The sequence below is a fragment of the Chinchilla lanigera genome, unplaced genomic scaffold (assembly GCF_000276665.1).
Source record: "Chinchilla lanigera isolate Chin_1 unplaced genomic scaffold, ChiLan1.0 scaffold00016, whole genome shotgun sequence".
NCBI lineage: Eukaryota > Metazoa > Chordata > Mammalia > Rodentia > Chinchillidae > Chinchilla > Chinchilla lanigera.
In genome coordinates this window covers 12,617,153-12,641,062 of record NW_004955417.1, presented here as the reverse complement: position 1 = coordinate 12,641,062, position 23,910 = coordinate 12,617,153, and the positions used below count along the sequence as shown (strand labels likewise).

Genomic DNA, 23,910 nt, shown 5'->3' with positions numbered 1-23,910 from the left:
TTTCTAAAAAATATAAAAGTATCAAAGAATTATTACAGCCAATAATAATACTCAATAAAGTAGCTAATTATAAAATACTCAGTTTCCTATATACTGTCAAAAATCAGTGAGAAAATGTAATAAGGGGAAGGTTCAAGTCACAGTGCTTACAAATTATAAATTACTTGAGTGAAACCCTGACAGAGGAAACATAATTTCATAAGAAAACTTAAACAAATAGAAGGATAAGACATGCTCCTGGAAAAACAGGTTGAATAGTGAAAAGTGTCCATTATTTCCAAATTAATTTGTACTTTTGACATAATGATGAGTATTGCATTTGGCAAATACAGTGTGCAAAGACAACTAAATTTTTTAAAAGTAAAATCAGTGGAACTATACGCTGACTTAATAATAAACTGCATTTTAATTTATAAATAATTTAAAAGGCATAATATTGGCATAAGAATCAATAGACAAATCAATTCAACAAAACAAGCAGGCCTGAAATAAACCCTTGTATACATTATAGCTTAATATGCAACCAAGTCTATATCACAAACCAATATGTGAACAAATGGGTTACTCCATAAATGCTTTGCATAAAATTAGTTCAGTATTTTTTGGGGAAAAAGTCCATTTATGGTCTCACATTTATTAATGGTCTCACAAAAATGGATTCCAAATAAATTTTAGAATTATATAAAAATATGTTCTTAAAGCAGAACAAGTAAACATTTGTCAAATTTTGGAGAAGAACTTTCTAAACATCACACCATGGTAAAAACTCACACGCTAACATGGTAGAATGACATTTGAAACCTGACTCTCAGAACACTCAATGAAATTAACAAAAATAATTAGTGATGAGCCAGAAAGAGACCACTAGCATGGTGACAAAGAAAAGGGTGCAACCTCATACTAAGGAAGTGCTGTAACCTCTTATGCTGTCGGAAAAGTGAAAGCGAAAGAAAGAGAAAAGATGTCAGGATCAAAAGAATCAAAAAGTGGCTATCCCACAGAAGTAGTTCCGGTGGAAGGAGAGGAATGATAATGAAAATCAGAATGTTCACAAATATTACCAAGTACTACCAAGTTTATTGGCCTATTTGCTCAGTGGCTGTAATTTGCTAATGTGTGATCCTTGTAACCTATTCCAAAAACAACTCCTTCAACCTGGACAACATCAACCGTAGGAGTTATCCTTTCTTTCTTTCCCTTTTTTTATTTTTTTATACAAGAAATTGAACCCATGGGTGCTCTACCACTGAGCAACATCCCCGGTGCTCCACTCCTCTACACCCTTGTTTGAGACATAGTCTCACTAACTTGTCCAGGCAAACTTAAACTCGTGAGCCTCCTGCCTCAGCCTCCCATAGTGCTGGAATTACAGGCATGCACCACTATTCCTAGCTTAGGTATTATTCTTTTCATAGGCAATAACTTTGGAAAAAAATTAATTCTTTATAAATCAAGTATATACTGTCTCTTATACAAAATTTGTAACATCAAAAAAAGAAAAAAGTCTCTCAGCAGTACATAAATGTGTGCTTTATAAAACTTGACCAAACTCTACCTGTGACCTCACAGATAACCATATAAAACTTGACAATATATTATATACCTCTTTCTCTCTCTGGGACTGTATCTCTGCACTATTATTTGAATGCCTTTGTAAAATTGCTTTGTGATAGATGAACCAATTTGAATGGCTGCCTGTTTGTATATTACAATCTTTATGCTACTTCTAACTAAATGTCCTATACAAAGAAATATCTTGATACATTTGTCAGATTACTTCATGAAGAAAAATCCATGGAAGTGGCATTGCTGAAAAAAGAAAGTACAGATACCTTTAAGATCCTTAGTATGTATCACAAAACTGCACTCAAGAAAGATGTACCAGTGTATACTTCTGTCCTCCCCACTGACAGTGTGAAGTATCTGTTACCTCACACCTGAGCTGACACCTAGTACTGTACTGTAACCCTTTCTCAAGTGCTGTGCCTTGCATTGTTTTTGTTCTTAAGGTCTTACCAGACCGGAAGTTAGGAGCCTGCAGGACCCACTTCACCACGGAAGCTAACAGAAGCGTAAGCCTTCCGAGCCCTAGGCTCCTTCCCTCTCTCACATTCAGCCCTGGAAGGTTCTTGTTTACTGACAAAGCATTTCGGCAATTTCTCAGAACAGAATGCAAAACTGTGAATTCCTGACTACTGATCCTTGCTGACTAGGCTATCAAAGCAATGGCCCTAATTCAGATTTGAGACAGACATGAATCTATTAATCTACAGAGGGATCTCCAAGCTTTTCAAGTAGTCTCCACGTCACTCTCAACATTAGAACGCCTCTTGACAGCTCTTCAACAGAGCTGCGCTATTTCCCAGAGAGCAAGGAGAAAAGCCAGATCGTGTGGCCAGGCTGTCATAGCTAAATGGTTGCATGTGAGACGCCATGTTCTAGGTACTGCAGAAAAAGGAAAAGGACAAGTTTCCCAGGGAGTAGATATATTAGTCAAGACAAGACTTTCAAGAAATGTCAATTACTGAACACCAACTTTGTGCAGGCCCCATAGAGACACCTAGATATAAAGCTGAATGAGACGTAGCCTAGCTAAAGGGGTAGAGACAGAAGAATCACTACTACTATAACGTTCAAGATGAATTATAAAACACATTACAGGCAGATATTCCAAGGACCATGGAAACCCAGAAGAGGGATATTATTGGTTATTTTTTGCCAAGGAAGGCTTCCCAGTAAAGGTGACAAACGTGCTGGGGTTTGAAGGGAGTAGTTCCTTTTTCAATAGAAAAAGCTTACAGAACGCTGCTCAGACAGGGACCCACAAGGGCCCAGGCCCCACTACCCGTGGTGTGCACAGAAAATACTGGTGCCTTACCTACCGAGCCAAGGTGTCCTGCCGTTTAAACCCCGTAATGGCCAGCTGTTATAAGCTGCTGCAGGTCTGTGTTTTAAATGTAACATTTAGAATTTTCTTAATTTTAAGTTATTCATATGCAAAGATTTCTCCAGCATTTGTCTGCACTCTAAGTAATGCTGGAACGTGTCCTCCACGGATACGGGAGAATTACTGTGGTGACCTGGTTCTTACACACCACAGAGAGACGTTCAAGGAAGCACTTGACAAATTGTTTTTACAAGATTTAAAAGGACTACTCAAAATAGAAGGAAAGAATTTCTAAAACCTTTCTCATATACTTCAGCAGCCACTACCGGATACCTGGAGAGATATAGTACAGGGAGATATGTGTGGGTCAACAGAACCTTCTGAAAGTACTATGCTTTTGACTGGGCTTTCCAGAAAGGGAGTAGTTACTGAAGGAGTAGCAATGAGGATAAAAAGTAAGTGAACAGAAGCAGGGTATGCAGAGGGGCCAGCTTGATAAGATTGCTGCTGACAGACATTAATTTTTTTTATTCTTATGGGCTTTTGGCCTTTACAAGGTAGAATCTGTCAACAAAGCAAGGCACAAAAGACAGGTTTTTTTTCCTCCCATGAATTCTCGATATTTACTAAAAGTTGTGTATGAAATATTATGACATTCAAAAAGTATTATTTGTATTTAAAATGCATTATGAACATATTACAGTTGTTAATGTGATATGAATATGCAATTAAGAGTCTGTCAACTTCTGCGTTTGTTGGCCCCAGCACATAGATAAACAAGCCTTACGGTGGATCCATGTTTTCACTCTAGGACACACACAGGGTTTGTTTTTCTCCTCTCTAAATGAGCCAAACAGACTTTCAACAAGGAATCATCAAACAGCACCATATTAAGTCTGCACCTGGACACATCACCCAGCACTGCAGCGAATTACAGAGGCTGAGGGAAGAAATGACAAGTTCACATTGCCGCTACTTTCAGAAACAGGGAGAGTTTTGAAAAGCATATATTTGCTAAGCTCTGGCAGCTTCAAAGGGCTGATGGAAATGGAAATAGACCTGCATGATCACGTAATCCAAGCCTCTGTCCTAAAGTACAACTTCCTGCTCCACGGATGTTCCCATGATAATGATCGTGCCATGTGACCACATCATCTCTGCCTAGAAACATCCGGCAGTGGCATACTCATGACTTCAAAGGGTGATTCATTACATTTGGGGTCAATTTTAAGACAGTTCACCCATTACTGAGTATTTATTAGTTCACTTCCTGTGAACCAAGCAAGGGTATTAGAGCTACAGAGACCTGAGTAGGATGACCATTCCTGCTGCTTACTAGTTGTTTAGTTGTTGTCTTCTTTAATCTCTGAACTTCAGTTTCCTTACCTACAAATGAGACTAACAAGTCCTTCCCATTGTGGCTTTTTGCATGAGTTAGGGTGTATGTAAAAAGAATACCTTTCCACAAAGGGATGTGGAAAAATCCAAGGCAACACGCCAGTCCAAACAATCGCGAGATGATAGAAGTGAGTTCAAATATAACATTAATCACAACATAAATGGACTTGATAAACTGGCGTTCCTTTGGTTAAAAGACATATATCATCAGGCTGGATTAAAAATAAAACACAACTTTAATTCATTTGCAAAGAATACATTTAAATATTAACAGACAAAAGTTTAATACAAAATTTAGGAAAAGCTGTATCAACAAAATACTAATTTAATAACTGGTAAAGTGGTAACAGTACATGACCAAAAAAACTTAAAGGCAGAGGTTATAGATGTATAGGGAATCAGTACATAAAAGACTCTGCTTACCAAGGTGTAACAATTATATATACAAATACTGGAAATATAGAAATGGAGCAAATCCACATGATAATGGAAAATTTAACACAACTCATCAGTAATTAATATCCCAAACAACAACAAATCAATAAAGATATAAAAATTTGAACAAACATGATCTAATGTGAACCTATGAGGCAATGCATCTAACAACTTGAGAAAGTACATTTAAAAATTAACTATATTAAAAAAAATTAACTGTATTTGGACCATAAAATAGATCCTAGCAAATTTCAGTCAGTATCTGATGGATTACATTATATGACAAAAAGTTAGTCAAATTAATAGCACAAAGAATTGTCAAAGAAATTTATATACTTAAAATTCAAAAACACTTCTAAGTTACACATGCCTTATAGAAGAACAAACTTAGAAAATACAAAGAACTGAAAAATAACAAAAATACACTAATCAAAATTCATGAGATACAGCTAGACAAAGATTTTTAGCTTTTACAATTTAAAAATATATAATAAAAATCTAAAGTAAAAAACATATCTATAAATATTTATAACAAAAAAGGAAAGTATGAAAAATTAATAAGCCAAGTATCCAACTTAACAAAGTAGGAAAAAAAGCAGGAGAAAATAAACTTCAAAAAGGAAAATAAAGGCAATTGAAAAAATATAATAAAACACAAAGCAAAAATACAATAGAAGGGCACAACAAATCCAAATATTGGCTCTTTGTAAAAAGCTAATAAAACTGACAGATTTCTGGAAAAGTGAGTGAAAAAAATAGAGGACACAAATATTACTTGGAATAAAAAAAGGACACAACTTAGGTATCATGAAACTAATAAAAAATATATGAACTTCTTTAGATGAAATGGACATTGTCCTAGAAAAGAATAAACTATCAAAACAGCCTCTAAAGAGATTTAGAAAAATCTTGAAAGTCCATTAATTATTAAAGAAACTAAATCTATAACATTTTATAGCCAAGTACCACAGTGGTGGTTGCTACAATAGATTAACTCACGTGCTCTCTGATACACAACCTCTGAGCTGGCAAAGGCATTTTTCCATCCCTATCAATAAAGACGAACAGAAGCAAAGTTCACCCACATGGATTAGGCACAGTGCACATTTGCCAGCCGTGAGTGAAGCAGAAAGCTCTGCAGCAGGAGATCCATCCTATGATAGCACAAACCTGATCTGGTACACTCTGTGCTTTTTGAGGTTTCCATGGTATGAAAAGACACCATATGTGCTTTACAAAATAAACAATAGGAGAATACAACACACAGTCAGTCCCATACAGTCCAAAAATGGCTGTGCTACTTTCAGCAAATAATTACATGCTACTCAAAAACTATCTCCTGGGATACTACTAAGTCCTGAAAGAGACTAAGTAACTACCACAGGACATCAATTACTCTACAGTAAGAGATGGCCAGCATGAGCTGAGCTCTACTCAATCTTCCCATCAGGAGGTGTCAACCAGTTAACCCAGGAAACTTCGGCAAGGCCTTCACATGATTATCATATCACCAGTTAGCCCTGTGAAACAAGCATACTTTTACCACTGATCTCTTGTGCCACTCACTCTGGTTTATGTTTGTGGAATTACTAGGTCCTACGTATTTTCATATTCAAATTTAGCATTCCAAACAGTTTTTCAAAGTGGTTATGCCAATATATACTTTTGACAGTAGTGTAAAATTCTTTTTGTTCCATGTCCTCTCCCTTTGTTATTATCAGGCTTTTTTGTTTTTGTCAATATAATGGAATGACTTAGAGAATGCATCCTAAAAACTTCACAATGGAAAAGAAGCTAGTACACTTAGTCATACAAATAAGAGTTTCAGCAATCTGGAGAAGCCTCCCAGAGCTACCAAAGAATAGACTGGGCACATGCAGTTGTAGATTCAGCTGGAAAATACTGAATACTTACCATATGCCAGGCTCCAGGCTACTACCACAGATACAAAGGAAACAAACAAGGGAGATGCAGTTCTCTTTTCTCATGAAAGTTAAATTGGTATATACAAATAGTATATTAAAATTACATACATAATCATGAAAATTAAATTGCTGTAAGTGGTAGGAAGAAAACATAACAGATGCTATAAGGATGCGCAGAATGGGACTCAATGAAGTTAAAGATAGTGTTCCTCAGAAAGTGACATTTGAAAGGAACGGGAGAAACAGGATAGATAGCGAAGGAGAGAAGACCCCAAGCATATGAGGAGCAAGTAAGACTGTTATACCTTAACACAGAAGGGAGAAAAGCATAGCAAAACAAAGAAGGAAGGACTAGTAGATACACAGAAGCCAGATCAAAAAGGCCTTGTAGGGACCATAGTATTTCGGAACCTTACCTAAAAGCCTGGTAAGTTGTCAGAGGACTCAGAGAGTTGAAAACTGTGTGACAGACTAGGCAACATCCCCAGTGGGTGTGGAAAGCCAATTAGAGGCTCTGGCAGCAGTCCTGGAAGCATCCCATCTATAGGAATGGTAGGGGGGATTGGGAAATGTGTGATTCCAGATGCACTTTGGAAATAGAATTAAACAGAACTTAGACGTTTAGAGGATGGGTATAGAAGTGAGGGACAGGAAGAGCTGGAGTGAATCCCCATCTGGTATGGACAACTAGCTAGTGTTATTGCAAAAACAGTGTGGTGTGCAGCTGGGTGAATTGTAAGTAGCATCTCTTATGGATGAAAGTCCCTTACCTGTGAAACCATACACAAGGAAAATACAGTAAATATTTATTTTTAAAAGCTTTTACAGTAAAAAATATTTTGCCCTTAACCCTCCTCATATTCTTTCCCCTCACTTCAAACACACTTATGCCATAATTCCTGCCAACTTCTGAAGCAGTTCTGGAAGTCTACTTTCACATCTTTTGTTGCACTGTTGTGGTTACCTCAGTGTCCTGAACTGATTCACCGTGTTTATCTTTCATAGTCATTTTGACTTTGCAGAAGAGCCAGAAATGTCACAGTGCCATATTGAGTTAGTAACATGGATGAGGACAGATCAGAGTTTTTGTGAGCCTCCTTTTCTTCTGGATGGCACCTGGCAGCAGCATTTACCATACTTTTTATCACAATTCATAAAGACACTCACGAAAGAGGACTTCCAGAACTGCTTCGGAAAGAATGGCAAGAGTGATGCAGTAAGAGCGTTTAAAGCAAGGGGGGGTGTTTTGAGGGGATTAGTGGTAATATGTCTTTTATTATAAATGATTTTTTAATTTAAATACACATTATATATTTTGATCAGCCCTTGTATGGCAGGCCTGTGAAGGACAATTACTGAACTGGAGAATGGCAGCAGAAAAGTGTATTTAGGGAAGAAAATTATTAGTTTAGATTTAAACATTTTTTATGAAGACAGTCTAATTTAAACTAAGTACAAACTCACAGTTTTATTCTCTTTTTTCTCAGAAATTAGACACGGAGTATTTGAAATGCAGCTACTCCACATTGATATGTGCCATAATTGTGAAATAGGCCCTAGATTCCAAAGACTAAGTACAAAAAATAAAAAGATATGGTATCTCATTATTTATATTAATTACATGTTAAAATGATAATTATGTTTGACATATTAGATTAAATAAAACAATTATTAAAAATTTATTTTACTTGTTTCTTTTTTAATGTGACTATCAGAAAATTTAAATTATATATGAAGCTTACAGTATATTTCTATGAACTGTTCTAAGAAATAACTGAACAATGTATTCACTATTAATCATGTCTTCATTAAATAATAATGGAATGAAAATGTTCATTGTTAACATACCAGAAGGTAAAATAAAAATGTGCCTCGTGACCGTTTTGCTTAATTTTCAATTTGATTGGCTTGGGAATCACCTGTGGGATTGAAAATCACACTTCAGGGTGTAGCTGGGTGGGTCATAGAGGTGTGATCTTGGGCTATACCTGGTTACCCATTTATTGCTGGTTTACTGCTTTACTTCCTGACTACCATGAATTTAAGCAGCTTTTTCCACAAGGTTTCTGCTTTGGAGAAAGCCTGCCATGGACTGAATTACCTGAAACCGTGAGCCTAATTAAAACTCTCCTCTGTTAAACTGTGGATGTCAGGTGCTGTGTCTCAGGGGTAGAAATCTGAGTAACATGCCTCAAACTGAAAAGTCAGGATCATAGTTAATGAAGTCATCTGTTAGCTGAATGCAAAGTGGAGGGATTTATTTCCTAGTGTACAGTCTATCTCTTCTCCAATATTGGGAACAGTCAGTCCCAAGGTAAGCAAAAGATTCCTTTTCTTTGGTAGGAATGGAAAGAAATTTTAAATGTCCTAGCAATGTGAAGCCATAATAAAAACAGAGCTTGGTGGTGTTAAAATAAAATTCAAATAGATAAAATTCAAACCTGTCTTTAAACTAGGTTTGAAATAGAAGTCATGTGTTGAGATTTGAGAGGGTGCAAATGAAAGACTGTACACTGTACTGCCCCAGCCATCAAATCCCTGCCTGAAATCCTGATGATGCTTTTGCATATGCATTAGCTGGGGTTTGCAAAAGTGTTTTTTTTGAAATGGACATACTCAACTGAAGATGAAATATTAAGCACTACCATTGGTTAGTCTCTTGCATATATGCTGATCTGAACTATTGTACTGTATTTTTATCAGACTTATTCCTTACATAGTGAAGAAAAGAAAAAAGACCTTCAGAATGAGAAAGGGAATAGCCTTCCAGAAGTATTCTCAATGGGATGCCACAGACAAGTGAATACTGAGGATTCCAGAACCCACATGGGGGCCCTATAAACACCTGGATATCCAGATGTATGCGGAGGGGTGCCTGACAGTGGGAAGGTAATATAAAAAAGGAAGCAGTAGTGAAAACAGCATCCCAGTGTCACCCAAAATTGTGTTAGTCTCAGTGGCAAACAGATTTTGCTGTCCGAAATAAACATTTCTAACTTTTTATTTCTGGAGGGTTTTCTGATTTTTGTTTTCTTTCTTCACTTCTCTAGTAAGTAGGAAAGTTTTTTTAAGATGAAAATTTAAAATACAGCTACAACATGAAGGTAGGTAGTGCCCAAACCCACCATCATGTCTGGATAATAGTATATGAATAGCATAACTCCCAAAAATAAAATTTTAACACTAAAACCCACCCCCACTGGCCCATCAAACATCCTAACTGGTCTAAACACCTACCTCTTGGTACTATTCTTCCATTTATCCAGATGGTAGGAAGAAAAGGAACCTTCTCTGGAAGGTTTGTCATTGTGAATGCTAAAACAAAGCACTAAAAATCACTTTTCATTCTGTAGAGGTCAGAGACGTTGCAGAGATCATGGTGTAGAGAATAGGATATGAAAATTGCTCCCAGCTTTGTGAAAGACAAACAGGAAATATCACCTCTAGCCATTTTTAGACTTGAAACACTAATTCAGTGTCATTAAGTCAGGGCCAGACCCATATGAGTTTCTCCTCTAACAGAGCTTAGATCACTTTTGATTTGTGTATTCTACTCAGCATTGTTCAGTTACACATCATCTAACTCTGCAGCTCCCCAAGCCTCTGACTTCTCTCATCTTTCTAAACACTTCTAGCCATTGCATTATTTACTAAAATTTGGATGGGAGAAGAAAGGAGAAATCTAAATTCATATCAATCAACATCAACTCCTAATAACCTCACTTATTAGCAAACACTCATAAAGGGAAAAAAAGGCATCCTCTTGGAATTTGGTTTAAGCATACTGGAACACCAAAACGATAAACAGTGCTCAGGTTCGTGCCTACTTAAAATTCATTGTAGTAGTCACTTTCCTCCATGCTGAGATGCAGTACCTGACACCTACAACTTAAAGGAGGAGAGGTTTATTTTGGCTCACGGTTTCAGAATTTTAAGTCCATGCTTGGCAGGCTTCCAGGTGGAAACAGCACGGAGGAAGAGCCTGCCATGGAGGAAAGCCGCTCACAGCATGGTGACCAGGAAGCATAGAGAGAAAAGAGGAGCCTGGAAGGAGGTACATCCTTCTAGGTCACACTTCCAGTGGCCCATTTCTAACCAGGCCCCAACTCCTAAAAGTTCACTCAGCTGCTGAACTCACCAGTGCATGAATCCAATTAGCACAGAGCCCCACGAGCCAGCCACCCTTGAAAAGCCTCATCTCTGAGTGTACCAGAGGGGAGGACACTAGATTCAAACCACAACGCATGACACCATGTGCCTCCCCACACTAACCTCCCTGCTGTGGCTGCCATCTTCCCCAATCTTAAGGTCTGTCATCAGCTTCTCTCAAGATATTTAGTCCTCTGTAATTCTTTATGCAAATCTGAGCTCTCTATCGCCAAGAGAAATGAATAAACTCAGGGAAGTAAAAACAAAATGAAGATGTCAGGCCCTTAGAAATTCTCTGTGACCTCTTCATAGTTTCAGATCCCTTTCATTTTTCTGCCTCTTATCTGGCTTTATCTTATTTTATTCAGGGTACACTATTTAAAATACATACCAAATAGGATAGTTACATACTCAAGCTCTGTGCTACGGCCTAAGAGAGAGAACAAATACCTCCTTGCTATTTTGGAAATGACTATGGACCTGTATATTAACATGATTATCTGTCTTTCCTGTCAACCTTTGAAGCAGGAGATTGAATATGGAAGATTCCTGCTTCCTCTGTGTATCCTCACCATCAGAAGCTGTCTGTGAGCAGGGGCTCCTATTCACTGCCAACCTCCAGACCCTACACCATTTTCAACACCAAATGCAAAGCATCAAAACTCAACCTGAAAAATCAGACAAATACAGACAGTGAGATACAGTACAGACCAACCGGTTTACCTCATCAACAAATCACATGTGGACATACACACACACACACACACACGCACACACACGCACACATGCATGCATGGCGTGGGTGAGAAATGGTAATTCTAAAACGCTTAAGAAACATAACCAAATGAAATGCATTGCTTGCCAGTGGGTTCTGAGCTAAATAAACTGGCTGCAAAAACGTTGTGGGGATAACAGGAAAATATGAACTTAATGACATTAAGGAATTATACTTCATTTTAATGAGTGATAATAGTGTTGTGTCTATTAAGAAAACTATCATTGTTTTAGAAAAATTTTGTAAGGGTAAAATAACAGCAAAAAATAATGATGGAATAGATATAGCAAAATATTGACAATTGCTGAACCCACATGGTGTGTCTATGGATGTTCATTCATTTGATTCTCATTACTTTCTTTGCAAATTTTCATAGTAAAAATAATTTTTAAATAGTCTTAAAACAGTAAGTACAGGTAAAAACGTTGTCCTTCTTATAATAAAGATTTCCACGGAAAACACTTGGGAAATAGGTAACTAGGGCGTGAAGATATAAACGGTGCCTAGACAGCCACAAGGCAAGTATCCACAACCCTAGGCCCATAGACAATCCTCTCTACCCTTCTACCCCTGTTCCATGAGGAGACAGCACTGTTGTAGGATGCCTGTGTACAACTTTATGCAAACACAGAAGCACACAAAAACACTTTGCCTAGTCTAATGAGAATTCCAACTTGGTCATAAGAACTCAATCCAAGCCCTACTAGCTATAAGACTCCTTTTTGTTATATTTTTTGGAAGCCATTGAAATTTCCATTGGTTATTTAACCTCATGTGCCCTATATTACATGTGCTGTGAAATTTCATGGGAAGTAAGTGGCCTCCCCACATTTAGGAGGTACAGATGCTGACGCCAACCGCAGATGATATCACTTACCACATCCAACAGCACATGTAAAATGAGTTCCCTTTTTCTCTGGTGATGAAGTATTTGTTCAGTAATCTAACCCTTCTTGAGTCTGAGACTACACATTTGCAATACAGTATGGAGATGAAACCTACAACCCTGTGCACCTTGCTCTAACAGACTCCACTAGATCTCAGAGATCTCATCTATAATCCTACACTTGGCAGACCAGCAGACCCAGCTCAAAAAATATTGAGTCTACTACTGACTCCAGAACCTAGAAAAAAGCTATGATGTATGAGGTGCTTTCTTGATTTCTTGAGATGATACTGATCACATCCTCCCTTAGAATGTGCCAAATAATTCTAAGGAAAGCAAAGGTTTTCTGTTTCAAGAAAGCTCTGCTTTAGGTGGCGAACACTTCTAAGGTGGTAGGCAGTCAAAGATCTTTTTCTAAAGTCAAAAGACTGCCTTTTAGCTCACCAGCATGTTATGGTAAGATGAGGGTGGAGGGAATCCAGCACCTGCTGATGTCAGGGCCACCTGATTAATATTAGAGCAAAAGCTGGTATGGAAACTTTCAAGTGCGAAAAGATAGAAGAAGCATTGAATAATAAAATACATGGTCTCTTGTCATACATACTTTTTCAATAGTTAAAAAGAAAGTCCTTCCTTGTAGCATCTATATTTTACTAAATTTATCAAAATAAGTTGGCTTACCAAGCACCAGCATCTGATAGAAGCACTTAAGGTAAATAGTGAAGTAAAAAGACTAAGTAATCAGATATTGTCCTGCCTGCTTTCAGTATCAGACCCCTTGCAAAACAAAGTTAATCTCACAGATGTGATAATGAAGCATCTCTCCACAGAGGGTGACTCCCTGGCCAGAACAGCCAGACAAGCCAACAGCAAAGCAAAATGCAGACAGGCCAACATTCGCAAAACAATGTTCCATGGGCTGAGTCCAGGTCCCATGTATTTTGCTTGGCCTACCCAATGTTTTTTGCAAATACCAAACAAACTGTTGACACTCTAAGATCAACAGATTTTACATAGAAAATCTAGATCTCTATTTTCTTCTAGAAAATCAAAATATCTGGGAGCAGCCCTTTGAGCAGAGGCTATCCCATCATCAGGCCTCCATAGTCCAGGCAGTGTTACACTACTCTTGGGTCCTAGCTCACTCATTAGTGTTCTGTACTGTACACCATTTGAGTGCTGTCATCTCTGCTTTAAGGATGTCTCAGCTGCCTGAGGTGAAGAAGGACCAGGGAACTGGAAGTCACCGCACTCCAAGGGTTACCTTTCCTCAACATTTAGTGTCAAGCTAAGGAGCATGAAACAAAAAAGCAAGACACATGCCAAAGAACTGTCAGGATTTGAGCAGCTAGGAAAGTCAATATGGCAGCACCACAGAACTCAGCAGTGAGATGCGACTAAACCTGCAGTGGCCCTGACAATGTTTCTACGCCTATGTCAGGAGCAGCAATTGCTAACCAGACCAATGAGATCTAAGGTGAAAGTAGGTGACTGACGGGATCTGTTTCCAAAGTTAGCCTTCAGAGGAGATTTAGTGCAGGTCTTAGCACAGGAGAGGGAATGGAGATGGCAGGGACAGAGCTAAGCAGATACTGTTCCAAAAGAAAAGGTGGAAAAACATCGGCTAAAGAGACAGAAAACAGTTTAAAATTGCTTCCTGAACTGAGAAACTCACATATTATTATGACCCAATCATTCAGCTCCTAGGTAACTACCCAAAACAAACACTTGCACTTGTACAGAAAGGCGTATAAAAGAGTATCCACAGACTTCACTCTACACTACATCGTGAACACACACTTCCCCTTCACTGGAGAGTAGATGGATAAACTGTTATAGTGATACAATGGACAACAATGCTGCCTTCTCATGGAGCATGGGTAGAAGGGCAGAGAGGATTATCTAGGGGCCTAGGATGGTGGATACTTGCCTTGTGGCTGTCTATGCACCATGTATATCGTCACGTCCTGGTTGCCTATTTCCCAGGTGTTTTCCTGTGGAAATCTTCATTATAACCTGAAAGAGTATGAATGATTCTTAGTAATATAACACTGAATTACAACAAACAAATCTCAAAAGATTATAAATAGATTGATGTCCTATTTTTTTACTTTAAAAAAGCACAGAAAGAAAGAGAGTAACAGAAAGAGAGACAGACACAAAGACAGAGAGAAATATATCTCAGTGGTGGAGCATTTGCCTAACATGTCCAAGGTCATGGGTTCAACCCCCTATACCAGGAAAAGAAAAGAAAGCAGGAAGGAAAGAGGAGTGGGAAGGAGTGTGGAGGGGGGAGGCAGAAAGGAAGGAAGGGAGCAATGAAACTATACAAAGAGGAAATATGAAGATCGGGTTCAGAATGGTGAAGGATTCAGAAAGGAACAGGCAAGGAAATGGGTTAGGGAGGGCATAAAGTAGATTACTGTAAAGATCCTGGATTTTGTTTTGGTGTCTGGTTCTTAGGTGATTTAATATGTTATTAAAAATAGAAATTAAATAGTATGAATTGGAAAATTCCCTTCATAATATATCTTGACCTAAATTACTAGTCTTTCTGCAAGATAAGAATAAATAACATCTTTGACATTTTTTAGTTATTTTTGGTTGATAGTCCCTACTTTTCAGATCTGGCACACAGGTTGGTTGTTGTCCTATACTTCCAATGCTATTAAGTAACAGTTACTACAAGTGGAATCAGACTAGGTGGTTCCTAAATTTCCTTTGAGTCCTAAAATCTGTAGTTGTACAATTTAAAATTCTGACCTGTACATGACTCAAAGCGGGGATTTTCCACTCTTCAAACACACCACAAAGGTATTCATTCAGGGAGCAATAAAAAGAGACTGAGTAGATAGGAGTCCAAAGCCACCTCTCTTGGATAACAGCAGCTTCCTTTCCCGTATTTTATAAGTTGGTTTCCTCCCAAAATTTCATTTGTTGAAAGAGTTCCATTGCTTAAAACAGACAAAAGTGGGGGGAAAGAAGATTCAAACATCCTTACTCTAAATAATACTGCAGTAAAAGGGTAATTTTCAATGTACACAGACAGAGTGTTGATAATGGATCCTCATGTCTGAGAAGTTCTTCAGGCCATTTAAAATGTTACAGTATTTCAGTTAGTTTTCATGATATATTCTTGAAGGATTGTGTCTTTTGAATATTTTTAAATGAAATTGAACATGTAAGAACCAGTACACCCTAACTTTAAAAGAAAGTGGTTTTGAATTTTCTTGTTTTAAAAATTCCTTATATTTACTCTTAATGATAATTTAATACTTTGTGTATGGTACCTGTAAAATAAAAAGCATAATTATAATGCAGTGTGTGAGAGAGTGCATTTGCAAGATTACTGATAATGAAAACGTTAAGTTAAAATTCTCCCCGAGTACGTTTAATCATTTTCAGGCAATCTTTTCATGACAGAGATACTTACTGTTCATAAAATTCCTAGGTGCTCTTCTCTCTTCCCACCACCCTTTCCCTAGGTAGGGGCATATGACTCAGATGAGCAGAAGTGATAAGTGTACTTTGAGTCCCATTGACTGAAGGCCATCCAGCTACCTCTTCCTCTGCCAGACAGTCAGGAAGACAGGGTAGAACACAAGATGGAAGCTATCTGGATCTCTGAACCACTGTATGGAGAGCAGACCTCTGGGAAATTGCCCAAGAAATGCAGAAATATGCATGAATTATAAATAAATATTAAGCTACAGAGATTTCAAAGTTCATTTCTGACCTCCAATAAGTCTAGTATATAACCTTCAGTATCAACTTTAACATATATCCCAGGCTTCTTCCATTTAAATAAATGAGAAGGCTATAGACCAGTGCTAACAAAACTTTTTCTGTAAAGGGCCAGGAAGTAAATATTTTAGCCTGCATGCATCATATATCTCTGTCATAGTAACTCAGCACTGCCATGGTGGAAAGAAAATAACTACAGGTAGTTTGTATAGAAATTGGCATGACTGTGTTTCAATAAAATTTTATTTACAAAAGCAAACAGCAAGCTAGATCTGGCCTAAGAGTCACAGCCTGCCCACTCCTGCTACAAATATTTTATCTTTTCCATTATGATCTCTGGGTATGTAGCCAGGAGAAGAGAAGACTAAGGAATCTATGACTGTTACCCTGTCATCTGAAGAACCGTTTTATGAAAAATGGAATAAACATACTCTATGTATTCATTCATGCATTTATTTAGTATATAAATATTAATGGAATACCTGGTTATGCACTAAGCATTGTACTAAGGACTATAAGTAAGTACTAGGTAAGATAGAGAAAATAATACCTTTTGTCTTGGTTACTTTTCTCTCATGGCTGAGACAAAACACCCAAGGCCCGAAATTAAGGAAGGAAAGGTTTATTTAGCTCACTGTTTGTGGAGGTTTCAGTCCATACTTGGCTGGCTCCAAGGCAGAGTGGCACATGGCAGATGGCAACAGTTCATGGCAGCAGAAGATGACAAAAGCAGCAAGAGCAAAAGGGAGGAGCGGGCAGGAAGAGGGAGCTTCTTTCCCTTCCTTATACTGTATGCAAACTACCTGCCCCAGAGCGGTGTAGCACTCACACCCATAATCCCAACATTGGACCATGGATCAATCAAAAACTCTAGAAGCCCATCCCATGACTGCATGAGGCTTTGGGGGGACACATCCAAACACAAACCGTAACACCTTTATAGACCTTATTTGTAGTGGAAGTAAGCAGAAGAAAAAGGAAAACTGTTAAATAACTAGCTACAGTAGGGTATTACATGGAGAATAAAGCAAGGTTCTACACTGATACTGGCCTTCTAGAAAAAGGTAAGGCTATCCTACTACCTGAAGGTTGAAAAATGGTTATCCAAACAAGGTGAGGGGCCAGAAAGAGGGAATTTCACACATAGAAGGATAAATATGCAAAGGAAAGTAACATCATCACACATTTGAAAAGATCAGTATGACACGTACATGGGTTGAAGACAGACCAACAAAAGCCAAGGCTGGAGAAGGAGGTAAGAGACTGATCACAGAGAAAGTCCCATGAGCTACTTTAAAGAGTAGCCCTCTTAAGAATTATAGCACACAAACAGATATATAGTTATATTTTGGGTATGAAAATTTAGCAAGGAGACTATAATTGAGAGAAAAAAGCCTAAAAAGTCTTGGAGGGCAAATAATTTTAAAAAAAGATTGGAAAACTGTCCTAAAGCACTTACTATTCTGGGTCCATCAGAAAAAAAGTGTAAAACTAAGTCTTGATAAGATTTTCAGGTGAGATTCTCAGATAAAACACTTTGAAAATTAAATACCAGTAAATTAGAGAGGCAGGAAGCAAAGAGATGTTTTTTATTCCTTTCAGGCTACAACTCTATGGGTTGGTGCTGCTCACACCCAGATGGGTGTAAATCTATCTTCAGTAAATCTATTCAGCCACACTCAAAACTATGTTGATCCTATTTAGTTGGGTATTTCTTACTCAAATTGACACAACAGTTAACACTCACAATCCATCCCTTGTTAAACTGAGAACCAGACACATTTCCTTAAGCCGTACTTATTTTCTAGATGCAAAGATAAGTTTATAGTTACGCCTAACATGCTAAAACTATTCTGCATACCAACGGAAATGCTAATGCCCTCCCCAGAATAGAAGGCAAGTTTTCTTTGGGTGATGCTTATCTCTAACATTTCATAACTTAAACATTGTAACATAGTTTAACAATACTTAAGAACCAATGTTGAGTCTATCAGCATCATATTACATAGGAAGCCTATTAGGAACTATTATAACTACAATCCTCTTTTCTGTAACTGATCAAGCGGTTATAAAAGGGGGGTTATAGATGGTATTTGTAATCACCCTTTTCTTCTGTATTCCCTTGATTTTTAGCAATCACTTCAGCAAGTCTTGGTTCTTTCCCTGGTGGGATGCCCAAACCTTCATTCTTGAAGATTCTGAGCCTTTTGTTATCACTGGGTTAGTATCATTTCCCACTGACCTTAATAACAGGGCAAGGTAATACTAGGAAGTGCTCTAAGAGTTCTCCTTTCCTCAACGGTGGAGTAACAATCCAATTTCCCCCTTGACAGCCTGGGATAATCACCCTGCCAACACTATAACTCCCTTTTTAGCTTGTGTATTCACAGGTATGAGGAGACCAAAAGGACCAGAGGGAAGTCTTAGTTTCCATGGGTTCAGTGGAATTATCAGTGTGCTTTCTGTTACAAGTCTGCCTTCCTATGGAACTAAGACTTCTGGGTGAGCAGAAGATAAAGTAATGGGAAGTGGAAGCAAAAATTTTACTAGTAGATCATTAGGGGTAATGGTGAGTGGTACCATTCCCACTGCCACCCCTTGATCGAATCCAGGCTATGGGAGACATAGTACCATAGAGTGGGTGCTGATTCAAAGCATATACAACCTTCTGAAGAACCTTGCCCCAGCCCTGCGAGCTTTTACTACCTAGCTGGCACTGTAACAGCATCTTCAAAAGGCAATTCCATTTTTCTATCAATCCTGTTCCTTCTGGATAGTGAGGATATGATCATAATTTTACAAAAGGTAATCAATAGAAACAGCTTTCAAGATGACCCATGTGTTCAATTTATCAAAGATTTTAAGATAGCTAATATAACTATGTTCAATAAATTAATAGAAAATATATTCAAAGACTTAAATGGAAATTATAAGAAGGAACTAAATCTAAAATTCTGAGCATGAAAGCTAAAGCTGAATAGATATCTGGATAGATCTCAGAGGTATTTTAGAAATTATATACAAAGAACATTCAACAATAGTGAGTGGATAGGGGATGAAATAAAGGGGACTCTCAAAAGCTTTGCTCGGGAAATTGTGTGGTGGGTAATGTCATTTACTGAGACAAGTAATTGCAGGAAAAACAGGTTGAATGGTCCTAAACCATTCAAAACCAGAGGATCACTATGTGGATATTATTGTCAAATGATAGTATGATATGGAAGAAATAGAAGTATATAACAGTATTATTGATTTTGATGCTAAGTGGGGAATAACTTTTTAAAGAAACTAAAGACAGAAACTAAATGAAGTATTGATTCTGTAGCAGAGAATAATAATGTATAGGTATATGATTTGAAAATTATCTCTTACAGTTGTTTCTATTATTCCTGAATCATGAGACCCCCATAATGTGAGGAATACAGAAGAGATACAATGCCAGTGTAGGTACAACAAATAATGTAAAAAAAGATATAGAGAGCCTTGCCCAATCTTTCGCTAAAATGGCCCAGATTTAGAAGAGGCAATGATAGTCAAATCTTAATTCTAGAAACCTGTGAATGTGTTAAGTTACACAACAAAGGGGAAACAAGGTCACTAGCCAGCTGACTTTAAGGCAGAGAGATTTTCCTGTGTCACTGATGTAGGCCCACTGTAATCACAGCACCTTTAAAAGTAGAAGAGGGCAAGAAAAAGAAAATCCGAGACAGAGGAAGGGGCTATGGCCTAAGGAATGTGGGCAGCTCTTAAAAGCTAGAAGAGCAAAGAAATGGACTTTCTTCTCAAGCCTCCAATAAGAAAAGCAGCTTCGCTAGTACCTTGATTTTTTTGTGCCAGACTTCTATAGAACGGAAAGATAATAAAGCTGTGTTGCTTAAGCCACTAAGTTTGTTGTGATTTTTAAAATAAGAGCAATAGAAAGTTAATATAATGATCAAGAACTGCCCTCTTCACTGCAGCAGCCACTATCCACAGGTGGCTGTTAAATAAATTGAAAGTAACATTCAGTTTCTTCATTCTGTGGCTGTATTCTGAGGCTTCGCTAGCTACCTGCAGCCAGTGGCCCCCGCACTGGACAATGCAGACAAACACTTCCATCATCATAGAAATTTCTCTTGAATAGCAGTGATCTTTTCAGGGCCTCTCCTCATTATGACTTAGGGCCCATTAACCTGTGCAGGGCTATTTCCACAACTGTAAGGCTGCCTCCTTTTCTTTCATAGAGCAAAAGTAAAAACTATATGTGGTCAGGAGAAAATAAGTGAAATGCCATGGACATAATGAAATCAAATAAGTTTAGGGATATAATGAAATTAAATGTTTCCCCATATAAAAAGAGTCACCATTCTGAGTTCACCAGCAAGTTTTGAGGAAGGCATTTACACTTAACTCAAAGGCTTTTTATGTCAGCTTACTTTCATCTTTGTGGCTATTCCACAAGGTTGTGGTTATAAGAAATAGGAAGGCTGAATGGCAAGATCATTACTGCAACTTAAAACCTTCAAAAATGTGAAAAGGTGTAAATAATGACTACTGAATGAAAAATTCAAAATCATTTTTCTGCTATGACTTTTCTGAGTTTTATTCACAAAAGTAATATAATGGAACCAAAATATGTGAGGCAGTTTGTGTCAATGAATAAGATCGTGCTATTCTGATTTATGCTACTGCTCATGCATCATGACTTCCCATCTTAACATTAAGCTGTCATTTTAAAATGTATGCCTTCAAAGGTTCAAAAGTTTAGTCTTCGCTCATGTATACGGAAATTCAAATTCAGCTTAATTTGAAATAGTGGAATTGTTTCATTCAGTCTCCCAACCACTTAGTCGTGTCTCTCCTCAAGTCCTCACTGATACCCTCTAGGCACTCAAGCCCAACCCTCAAGAGCTATGCCCTCTTCTCTAACCACAGGTGAGTCGTGTTGATGCTGTTCCTCCCCAAAGCTAACAAAATGCCTAGCCAGGCAAGTCACCTGGAGACTGAGAAATGTAACAGGCAACACAAAAGATGACAGATACAGGCTGAAAAACCAATACCTTCCTTCAAATAACAGAATCACTGGTTCAAGACCAGAGACTTAAGAAAAACTCCACAGTTCAAGTAAGCATAAAATTCCACAGGTCAAGAGCAAACAGTAAGTCTAGAAAAAATAAGATTCAGGGAGCAAAGATCATGAATTAAAGCAGAGTCCACTCAAAAAGGACTGGATCACTGGTTATTGAAAAGCTTTAATGTTCACAACTGTGTGCCTTGGTTCAGAAAACAAGCTCATCCCCGAATATGGGGATGGCAAGGCTAAGCGAGCAGAGGCATCCCGCCAACACGAGGAAGGACAGGGATGGGAAAAGATCCACTGAGTTTTACACACTGGTCACATTGTTGTTAAATCCTTTATCAAAAAGATTACAGAAACCCTATTACCAAAGGTAAAAACTATATAAATGGAAAAAATGTATTTCAGAATAGAAAGGGCAAAGAAAGGTACTAACTATACAAGAAATATTATTATACCCTGTGTAAAATAGTGGCTATAATTATGAAATATGCCTTTTGTATTCTTTGGGCAAAAGAAAAGAGGAATAGGGATAAAAACAGGAGAGGCGAATCCTAGACAATGCAAAGGGAGAGGAAGTAGAAGTAAAAGGCCTACGGGCCGAGCTGGGCAGGCCAAGCTCTAAGCTGGTAAGGGGGACACCAAGTTCTCGGCTGCAACAGCTTCTAGAAGTAACTTCTAGCAGCACTGCTATAATTATAATTAAGAGAACAAATATTTATTAAGCACCAATCATTGGACCAAACACCATTCTAGGTGAGGGAGATTAAGCAACCAGAAGGCAAATTGGATCTCTGCTCCGTGGGAGTCACACACCTGTAAAAAGGGGAGAATAAGTAAATAAATACAAAGAAGATAATTTCAGATAATAATAGTGTTATGATTTATATCTAGGTGTCCCTCCAAAGCCTCATGTTCTGGTAGGTTCAGCTTTTGGAGGTGGCTGGGTCATGGGTGTGCAGCACTGGATTAAGGATGTGATAACTGGATTAATCCACTGGTGGGTTTAGCATGGTTCGGGGTGTGGCTGAATGAATTTACGGAAGACAAAAGCCCCACCTTGGGTGTGGCTGGCACCAACCAGTAGGCTTGTACCCTGGATAGAATATGAAGGGAAAGAGGGAGAGGAAGGCTGTTGCTTTTTTCTTTCTGCTCTGTCAGGGAGTGTTTCTCTTCTGCCATGCCCGTCTACCGCGCTGCCTGCCTTGGAGTCAGTCAACTATGGACTGAAACCTGTACAGTCTGTGAGCCAAAATAAATCTTTCTCCCCTTAATTTGTTGGTGTCAGGTTTTGTGCCAGCAACAAAAAAATTAACCAAGACAAACAGATAATGTATAATAAAGGAGATGATATGATAGAAAGTGGCTGAGACAGTAACAGGGTCAAAACTAAGTACTCTGTGGATGGGTTGCTTGGTGTGTTTTTCCTGAAGGAATGTAAGCTTCAAATGACAGGAGCTTTGTCTTACTGCTTACTCCAAGTACATGGGTGCATAAGTGCTAAGTGAATATTTAAGGAAAAAACATGAAGATGTTGCTTTTGAAATAGGGCTATTTTTCACTGCGCCAAAGAAGAATCTCAAATGTCACATTTTAATATTTCAAATTATATCACCATTATGTCTTCAAAGTATGGATAAATAAATAAAACAAAAATCCACATCCAAAGGTCCCTAGGCATATAAAAGATTCTATTCCCTTATATGCTCTACCTCTCTAAGTCCTTCAGTCTTGACATTTTAACTCTACTGTGACTATGCGGTACCCATATAGGCATTTGATAACCACTTTGTTTACCAACGTGCTGTTGGTAAGCAAATAGTGTACTCTTATAGAAGACAAATGGGCCTTAATGTTATGAAGATTTAAAGAAAATAAACAACTTACAGGAAGCAATGCAAAATTCCACTTCAAAAATCCTGACAGCTCATGCTCAATAAATAGTATATAATCAGCTAGAAGGCAATTTGGAACAATTTGCTTGCTTCAGTGATTTTACACTTTATTTAAAAACAGAAAATATTAATACCCACATCCCTCATACAATCCTTAAAGTGAGAAATACTTATACTGAATGAGAAAAAACTGAAATCATGTCCTGTAAAATCAAGGATGAAACAAGTGTATCCACTTCACACCTCTTATTCATTGCTATTTGAAATTTTAGTCAGATAAGACAGGACAATTTTAGACAAGGGAAAGAAACAAAAGGGATACAATTAAGAAAAGAAGTCAAATTATTCTTCTTTGCAACGGATATGATCCTATTCTTAGAACACCCTAAAGACTTCAGCAAAAGACTACTAGAGCCGATAAGTCCAGCAGAACAGAAAGATAAAAAATCAACATTAAAAAATCAGTAGCTTTTCTATACACCAGTAATGACTCAGCTAAGAAAGAAACCAGGAAAACAATTCTAATCACAATATGTTCGAAAACATAAAATACTTAGGAATCAACTTAACCATGGATATGAAAGACCTCCACAGAGAAAATTACAGAATAATAAAGAAAGAAATTGAAGAAGACACTAGAAAGAGAAAGCCCTCCCATGTTCATGAATTTGGATTAGCAAGAGTGACGTTGTTAAATAGCCATATTGCCAAAAACAATCTACAGATCTAATGCAACCCTTATCAAAATTCCAATGGGATT

The 23,910-nt window shown here is 37.8% G+C and overlaps 1 protein-coding gene across 2 annotated transcripts in view; it reads right to left on the bottom strand.

Annotated features, from left to right (window-relative positions):
• Positions 1–23,910, bottom strand: part of Cpq (carboxypeptidase Q) — a 435,107-nt gene that overhangs the window by 379,873 nt on the left and 31,324 nt on the right. The window contains exon 2 of one of the 2 annotated variants that reach the window (XM_005381836.2): positions 14,386–14,471. The exons of the other annotated variant lie outside the window; for it this stretch is intronic. The gene's annotated coding sequence lies outside the window, so the exon portion shown is untranslated. The remainder of the gene's footprint in view (positions 1–14,385; positions 14,472–23,910) is intronic. 2 annotated transcript variants of the gene reach the window in all.